This window comes from Triticum urartu, chromosome 1, assembly GCF_003073215.2.
Source record: "Triticum urartu cultivar G1812 chromosome 1, Tu2.1, whole genome shotgun sequence".
Classification (NCBI taxonomy): Eukaryota; Viridiplantae; Streptophyta; class Magnoliopsida; order Poales; family Poaceae; genus Triticum; species Triticum urartu.
The window spans coordinates 563,636,211-563,645,388 of NC_053022.1; positions in this window are offsets into that span (position 1 = coordinate 563,636,211).

Here is a 9,178-nt window from a genome sequence, read left to right on the forward strand (position 1 = left end):
CTCAACTCGGGTATTTGCTTGAAATATTAACTTCAACTCCTGGAACATCTCATATGGGCCATGACGTTCAAAACGTCTTTGAAGTCCCGATTCTAAGCCATTTAAGTATGGTGCACTAAACTATCAAGTAGTCATCATATTGAGCTAGCCAAACGTTCATAACGTCTGCATCTGCTCCTGCAATAGGTCTGTCACCTAGTGGTGCATCAAGGACATAATTCCTCTGTGCAGCAATGAGGATAAACCTCAGATCACGGATCTAATCTGCATCATTGCTACTAACATCTTTCAACACAATTTTCTCTAGGAACATATCAAAATAAACACAGGGAAGCAACAACGCGAGCTATTGATCTACAACATGATTTGCAAAATACTACCAGGACTAAGTTCATGATAAATTTAAGTTCAATTAATCATATTACTTAAGAACTCCCACTTAGATAAACATCCCTCCAATCATCTAAGTGATCACGTGATCCAAATCAACTAAACCATAACCGATCATCACGTGAAATGGAGTAGTTCTCAATGGTGAACATCGCTATGTTGATCATATCTACAATATGATTCACGCTCGACCTTTCGGTCTCAGTGTTCCGAGGCCATATCTGCATATGCTAGGCTCGTCAAGTTTAACCTGAGTATTCTGCGTGTGCAAAAACTGGCTTGCACCCGTTGTAGATGGACGTAGAGCTTATCACACCCGATCATCACGTGGTGTCTGGGCACGACGAACTTTGGCAACGGTGCATACTCAGGGAGAACACTTTTTATCTTGAAATTTAGTGAGAGATCATCTTATAATGCTACCGTCAATCAAAGCAAGATAAGATGCATAAAAGATAAACATCACATGCAATCAATATAAGTGATATGATATGGCCATCATCATCTTGTGCTTTTGATCTCCATCTCCGAAGCACCGTCATGATCACCATCGTCACCGACGCGACACCTTGATCTCGATCGTAGCATCGTTGTCGTCTCGCCAATCTTATGCTTCTACGACTATCGCTACCACTTAGTGATAAAGTAAAGCATTACAGGGCGATTGCATTGCATACAATAAAGCGACAATCATATGGCTCCTGCCAGTTGCCGATAACTTGGTTACAAAACATGATCATCTCATACAATAAAATTTAGCATCATGCCTTGACCATATCACATCACAACATGCCCTACAAAAACAAGTTAGACGTCCTCTACTTTGTTGTTGCAAGTTTTACGTGGCTGCTACGGGCTTAAGCAAGAACCAATCTTACCTACGCATCAAAACCACAACGATAGTTTGTCAAGTTGGTGTTGTTTTAACCTTCGCAAGGACCGGGCGTAGCCACACTCGGTTCAACTAAAGTTGGAGAAACTGACACCCGCTAGCCACCTGTGTGCAAAGCACGTCGGTAGAACCAGTCTCGCGTAAGCGTACGCGTAATGTCGGTCCGGGCCGCTTCATCCAACAATACCGCTGAACCAAAGTATGACATGCTGGTAAGCAGTATGACTTATATCGCCCACAACTCACTTGTGTTCTACTCGTGCATATAACATCAACACATAAAACCAAGGCTCGGATGCCACTGTTGGGGAACATAGTAATTTCAAAAAAATTACTACGCACACGCAAGATCATGGTGATGCATAGCAACGAGAGGGGAGAGTGTTGTCTACGTACCCTAGTAGACCGAAGCGGAAGCGTTGATGCAACGTAGAAGAAGTAGTCGTACGTATTCCCGGTCCAACCGATCCAAGCACCGTTACTCCGGCACCTCCGAGTTCTTGGCACACGTTCAGCTCAATGACGCTCCCCGGGCTCCGATCCAGCAAAGCTTCGGGGAGGAGTTCCGTCAGCACGACGGCGTGGTGACGATCTTGATGTTCAACCGTCGCAGGGCTTCGCCTAAGCACTGCTACAACATGACCGAGGTGGAATATGGTGGAGGAGGGCACCGCACACGGCTAAGGAACGATCACGAAGATCAACTTGTGTGTCTATGGGGTGCCCCTGCCCCCGTATATAAAGGAGTGGAGGAGGGGAGGGCCGGCTCTCTCTATGGCGCGCCCTAGGGGAGTCCTACTCCCACCGGGAGTAGGATTCCCCCTTTCCTAGTCTAACTAGGAGTCCTTCCATGTAGTAGGAGTAGGAGACAAGGAAGGGGAAGAGGGAAGAGAAGGAAGGAGGGGGCGTCGCCCCTCCCCTTAGTCCAATTCGGACTAGTCAATGGGGGGGGGGCGTGCGGCCTGCCTCTTCCTCTCCCCTAAAGCCCAATAAGGCCCATATACTTCTTCCCCCGTGTTCCCGTAACTCCCCGGTACTCCAAAAAATACCCGAACCATTCGGAACCTTTCCGATGTCCGAATATAGTCGTCCAATATATCGATATTTACGTCTCGACCATTTCGAGACTCCTCGTCATGTCCCCGATCTCATCCGGGACCCCGAACTCCTTCGGTACATCAAAACTCATAAACTCATAATATAACTGTCATCATAACGTTAAGCGTGCGGACCCTACGGTTCGAGAACAATATATACATGACCGAGACACGTCTCCGGTCAATAACCAATAGCGGAACCTGGATGTTCATATTGGTTCCTACATATTCTACGAAGATCTTTATCGGTCAGACCGCATAACAACATATGTTGTTCCCTTTGTCATCGGTATGTTACTTGCCCGAGATTCGATCGTCGGTATCTCAATACCTAGTTCAATATCATTACCGGCAAGTCTCTTTACTCGTTCCGTAATACATCATCTCACAACTAACTCATTAGTTGCAATGCTTGCAAGGCTTATGTGATGTGCATTACCGAGAGGGCCCAGAGATACCTCTCCGACAATCGGAGTGACAAATCCTAATCTTGAAATACGCCAACCCAACATGTACCTTTGGAGACACCTGTAGAGCACCTTTATAATCACCCAGTTACGTTGTGACGTTTGGTAGCACACAAAGTGTTCCTCCGGCAAACGGGAGTTGCATAATCTCATAGTCATAGGAACATGTATAAGTCATGAAGAAAGCAATAGCAACATACTAAACGATCGGGTGCTAAGCTAATGGAATGGGTCATGTCAATCAGATCATTCACCTAATGATGTGATCCCGTTGATCAAATAACAACTCTTTGTCCATGGTTAGGAAACATAACCATCTTTGATTAACGAGCTAGTCAAGTAGAGGCATACTAGTGACACTTTGTTTGTCTATGTATTCACACATGTATTATGTTTCTGGTTAATACAATTCTAGCATGAATAATAAACATTTATCATGAAATAAGGAAATAAATAATAACTTTATTATTGCCTCTAGGGCATATTTCCTTCAGGGGAGTGCCCATTCAACCCCGAGCTCCTCGTTCTCAAGGATATCTCCTGACGGCACCGGTAAGGATGTCGGGTCATGGAGGGGATAAAAGGGGGTAGTGGATGGGGGTAGGTTGCTGAGTCGACGTGGTGGACAATACGGCCGTTCCCTACTCTCTCTTTTTTGTGCAAGAAATTTTCAATCTATTCTTCATTTGTTATGACAATATAGAGGACAACAAACGTAACAAACATTACAACTAGGCCCATAGGCCACTTAGTGACGACTACAAACATTCGAGTGAGTTGCATGTTCGTTTGACATCAAAGTGGAGTATTTCCAATAATCCGGACTGTTGGGGCAGAGTAGAGGTGTAGTATGTTGGAGACCCATTTTTTCCCCATCAAATAGGTACTCCCTCCTTTCCATTTTAGAGGGCTCATCTCAAAAAAATCAGATTTCATTACATTAGGCTCATTTTGAGTCCAAATTAAGTTAAGGTGCTTTGAGTCCGACGTCACATTTAGAGGCTGTTTGGTTTTAGGACTAGCATTGCCATACTTTGTCACACATTTTTGCCAAACTTGACTAAGGTTAGTTCATCAAAATGAGAGCCACAAGTTGGCAAGCCTAAGGGAATCTTGCCACACTTTTTGTGTGTATGCTATGTGGGGTCCAAGTGTGGCTTGCCTAAGATGTGGCTTGAACCAAACACTCACTTAAATTGGTCAAATTTTCCTAACCTTAGATGTGGCAATCTTTGGCAAAATTAGTCACAAACCAAACATCCCCTTAATTCATAAAGATGAGAGAGGGGGATTAGTGGTCGTGCATGCATCTTATTCTACTTGCACCATGCAAATCCAATTAGAGTAGGAAACAGGGAAGTCAATTGAAGATGTGGCATATGCATTCATGTGTTCGTCCCCATCAGAAGAAAAAAAAAGCAACATACATTGCTGCAAAATCTACTCCCTCCATTCGAAAATACTTGTCCTAAAAACAAATACTTGTCTTAGAAATGGATAAAATAGATGTATTTATAACTAAACTAAGTCTTTTTTTAGATACTCGAGTATACAGAATACTCAAGTGGGAGACGTGCAGTCATCCTGCATCATCGACATCAGCCTGACCGTGACCGTATCAATGAGCAGAAGATCGCCATGCTGTCTTGCCTCCACAGCTAGCTCATGGGCCAGGGTGTTGCATTCCCTACTCACATGATTGATGCTGAATGAGGTAAAAAAAACCAAGACGTCCAAAATGTCCCGTAGGACTCCATAGCATGATGATAGGCTCTGAGCATCTCCTTTTAGATCGTTAACTATCACCATGCAATCCATCTCAAGCACGCTTGGCCCTCTGTAAACTTCTGCCACCACCTTCAAGCCAACCAAAGCCGCCCGAGCTTCAGCTTCGTCCACACTTGCTGCAGTGCTAATCTGCTCACAAATTAAGTCTAGATATAACCGTTTCTAAAACAAATATTTTCAAACGAAAGGAGTACAATTTATTTTTATCTACTTCCATTGTTCATTTCTATAAGACGTTTAGACAAGACAACACACAAAATAGTTCAATGTGAGTTGTCCAAAACGTTTTATAAAAGAGAATGGAGGGAGTAATGTTGTTTGAATATACTCCGTGTCGGAAAATAAAACTTTTTTGCTGGACCAAAAACGTCTTATACTGTGCGATAGAGGGAGTATTTTTTTAATAAAAAACTATGGCAGATCAGACATTTGCATTGTGCGATAGAGGGTGCTTTCCACGTTGCCGTTGGCGCTCGACATGCATGGGCAAATTTTCGTATTCTGACCCTTTTCTGACACCTATTCAAAATTTGACTCTAGTTTGAAAAAATTTCGAGATCTGACTTTTTTGCTACCGCCGAAGTCCATGATGGTAGGGTCTAACAGCCTACCATCAGGGACTTTGACGGTAGGAAACATCGTTACTGTCAACCGGGCTGGCGATAGTCTGCACAACCTTACCGTCAAGGTGCTTCGCAGTAGGCACGAGCACGCAGTGTGTTCAATACTTAGAAGGTTTTTGGCGATACGGCATGCAACCCTACCGCCATGGTCCCTGGCGTTAGCAAAAGCGTCAGATCTTGAAAAAAAATTAAACTAGGATCAAATCTCGAATAGATTCTAAAAAAGGGTCGAAACACGAAATTTAGCCATATGCATGCTTGGCCGGCCACTCCCGCAGCCTCAACACTCCCTGCCCGCCGCTGCTTTTCTCTAACACAGACATCTGTACTGTACTGGCACAGGCATACGTACACTCGTGCCAGCCTTTTTCGTTCGTGCCGGCCGGGCTGACTCCTTGTTGGATCGCTGTCAGCCTCGCACGAGGTTTTTTTTTTTTGAAACAAGGCAAAAGACTTGCCATTTTCATTTAATAAGAAGAGGTTTCAGAACAGACATCGCCAAGCGACGGAAAAGCAAAACAATTACTCTCACGGTATTACATTACACAAATGCTTAGCGCCTGCAGTGGCCCAAATCGAAACTTCATCTTTGATGCGTCGCATGATAATCGCCACCGGCGCCGCTTTGCTCCTGAAGACACGAGCATTCCTTTCATTCCATATCTTCCATCCCACAAGAAGTAACAGGGAAGATAGGGCCTTCATCGGGAGTGTATTATCAGAGAGAACCGCATCTCACCAAGATTTCACCGAATCGAACAGGAGCCACGGAGCCGTGGGGATAGCAAGCCCGAGCCATGAAAAGACCGCATTCCAAATCCGAACAGAGAAACGACACTTGAAGATCAAGTGTGCTGCAGATTCTTGCACCTGACTGCAGAGTGGGCATTTGTCACAATTTGGCCATTCTCTCCTCTGAAGCCTATCAGCCGTCCAAACTCTGTTGTGGATAACGAGCCACGCGAAAAATTTGCATTTGGGGGGAGCCCACGCCTTCCAAACCGCAACAGCCAAACTTGAGAGCGGGAGGTCATGAAACTGCGCCAAATAAGCAGACTTTGCAGAGTACTGCCCATCATTGGTTGACTTCCACAATATGGAGTCCTGAACACCCGGCTGAATGGCCACAGTCGCTAGCTTCTCCCAAAGGGCTAAGAATTGTTGAAGGTGTTCTAGAGTGAGGCCAGCGTCAATGTTGATTTGTGCTATCCAGTGCCCATCCCTTAAGGCCGTGGCAACCGTAACACCTTTCTTGCGTGAAATATCGAAAATCTTTGACGCAATATCTTTGGGCCTAACGCCCTGAAGCCAAGAAGATTTCCAGAAGGAAGCCTTCTGTCCATCGCCGATCTTGACCTCAGTCAAGACTGCGAAAAGGTCGTGGTCGGAAGTCGTGCAAGGCGTCCTCAATCCACACCACACACAAGGTGGGTCATTCCACTCAAGCCATAGCCACGCACGAGGTTTGCCGTGCAAGCCATATTCGATCCATCGTATCCTGTCGGGTGTCGGCCTGTAAGTACGTACAGTACATACGGTCGTTTTCAGCGACGGCTATAGCTAGCTTGCACCGGACGTACGTGTAGAAAGAATCGATCGATCGTAATGGACCATGTGCGACACACCGACGCTATTAATCGCCGTCGCGTACGTACGGGATCTGTCCATCTCCGGCCGACGGCAACGCCGTAACAGCCGGCCGGCGACGACGTGACAGATTTAATAATGAGAGTGCATGAAGTCTTGCTTAATTGCCTTTGGGTTGGTCCTGGGATTAGGGGACGTCCTTTGGTTAGGCGTAACGTTCGGCAAATGATCAAGGAGGTCACCTGAATGATGTGAATTTCGTCCGGTGGTTATATGGTTGGTGGGTAGCACGCTCATGCGATTTGTGTAATGCAACGACGGGTTCATAGTACGTAGGGGTGACGCCTCTTCCAATTGTTTGTAGATCTCTGGCAAAAAAAAAATGTTTGTAGATCAAACACTGTTATGGTAGACCAAGAAAATGTATCATGTGCACCCATATACTTACGAAATGATAAATCCCGAACGTTTGGATTTTAATCATTATAACCCGAACGTTTTTATGGCAAATTTAGTTCACGTGGGGTTGACAAACATGACTGATAAAAAAATGAACTGGGACGAAATTGTCATGTCTTAACAATTAAAGTTGCCACCTTGTGTCAACTAAAATTGTCATGAAAAAACATTCAGGATGAAATGCTTAAAATCTGAACGTCCGGGATTTATCGGAGTCCTATACTTATGGTATATAACAGGTGTATCCGTGGTCAAAAGCATACTCTACAAGCTCCACATTTTTACCAATTTTTCAATTTGATATGTTGCATGAAAAAGGCTTCGGGCGTGGATCCTCTGGCGACTGCCATCGCAGCCTGTTGACCCGCTGGAGACGCCCAGCGGCCCTGACATCGGGCAAGGCTTGGCGGGGGATGTTGTTATTCGGACAGTTCGACAGTTTTTATTACTCCCTTCGTCTCGGTGTATAAGTTATTCGCGTAGTTTTAGGTCATCGATTTTGAGAAATTAAATATGTGTTATATTTCATGAAAAGTATATCACTAGATTTCTACACGGATGTAGTTTCTAAATATATATTTTTGTCACATATAATACATATTTAGATAGTTAAATTATCGATCTAGAACTACACGAATGACTTATACTCCGAATGGAGTACACCATGACGGAGGCAGTATTTATTTCAGGAAGTATACCGAATGGGATCAATGATACCATAATTACTCTAATTACTAAAGTGAAGAATCTCCAATCAATTAAAGATTTTCGGCCGGTCGATTGAGACTTAACAAAGTCTGAATCGATGCTATATCCGTGAGATCTTATATAGAGATCTGTGCAAAATTTTCTTTCTTCCTTTTATATGTTGTGTCACTTGACTATTAAGTCTCAATCAACTGAGATCTCCACACACATAATTTATCTCCAAGTGTTTGGTTAACATATTGAGACCGATAATGGATGGTATGATATCACCTACTCAAAGTGCTTTTATTTCTGGTAGATTAAGTTTGGATAATGCGCTCATCATCTTTGAATGTATGCGTTCCTTGAGTATGTTAAAAGATTATCGCGACAATTATTGTGCATAAAGCTTGGATCTTACTATAGTGTATGATCGTGTCGATTGGCGGTTCTAGAAAAGTATGTTTGGGGCTTTTGGTTTTCTGGCGGTTAATATTAATTGGATTATGACCTGTCTTAGGCCAGTAGAAATTTTGGTGACGCTTCTCGTGGTCTCAGGCAAGGGGATCCCTTGTCATAGTAATTATTCCTATTTGTGGGTGAGACCATATCATTGCTACTTAATGATGTTTGTGTTAAAGAGGCCCTTTAGGATTTTTGGTTGAACAGGCAGGCTCGAGGTCTCTCTCATTTCTTGTTTGCTGATGATAGACTCCTATTTTTTAAGAGATCATTGATTAAGTTTTGACCATTAAAATCATTTTGACGGTTTATGAGGGGATTGGTCAGTTGCTGAGACTGGATAAGTGATTGATTAAGTCTGGGAAGAAGTGTAGTTTGAAAGATCAGGCATGCACCATGGTTATTCTTCTAATTACTGCTGATGGTTTTGAGGATAAATATCCGGGATTGCCTATGCCAGAAGGTCAAATGAAGACATGTAAGTCTACTGAAGATAAAGTTCTTCAATGAATTTCGAATAGGATTGGCAAATATGCCTCTAGTGGGGCGAACAAAATTTCAAATTTTCAAAGCTAGACCATGTCGGCTATTCTGGCTCTCCCGGTGTATACCATGGGAACTTTCAAATTTTTAGCCTCTCTTTGTGAATAGTTATTATCTCAGCTTATTAGTAACTTTAGTTGGGCCTTTATTTTGTGAGGTGCTAGGGACTTAATGTATGTGATT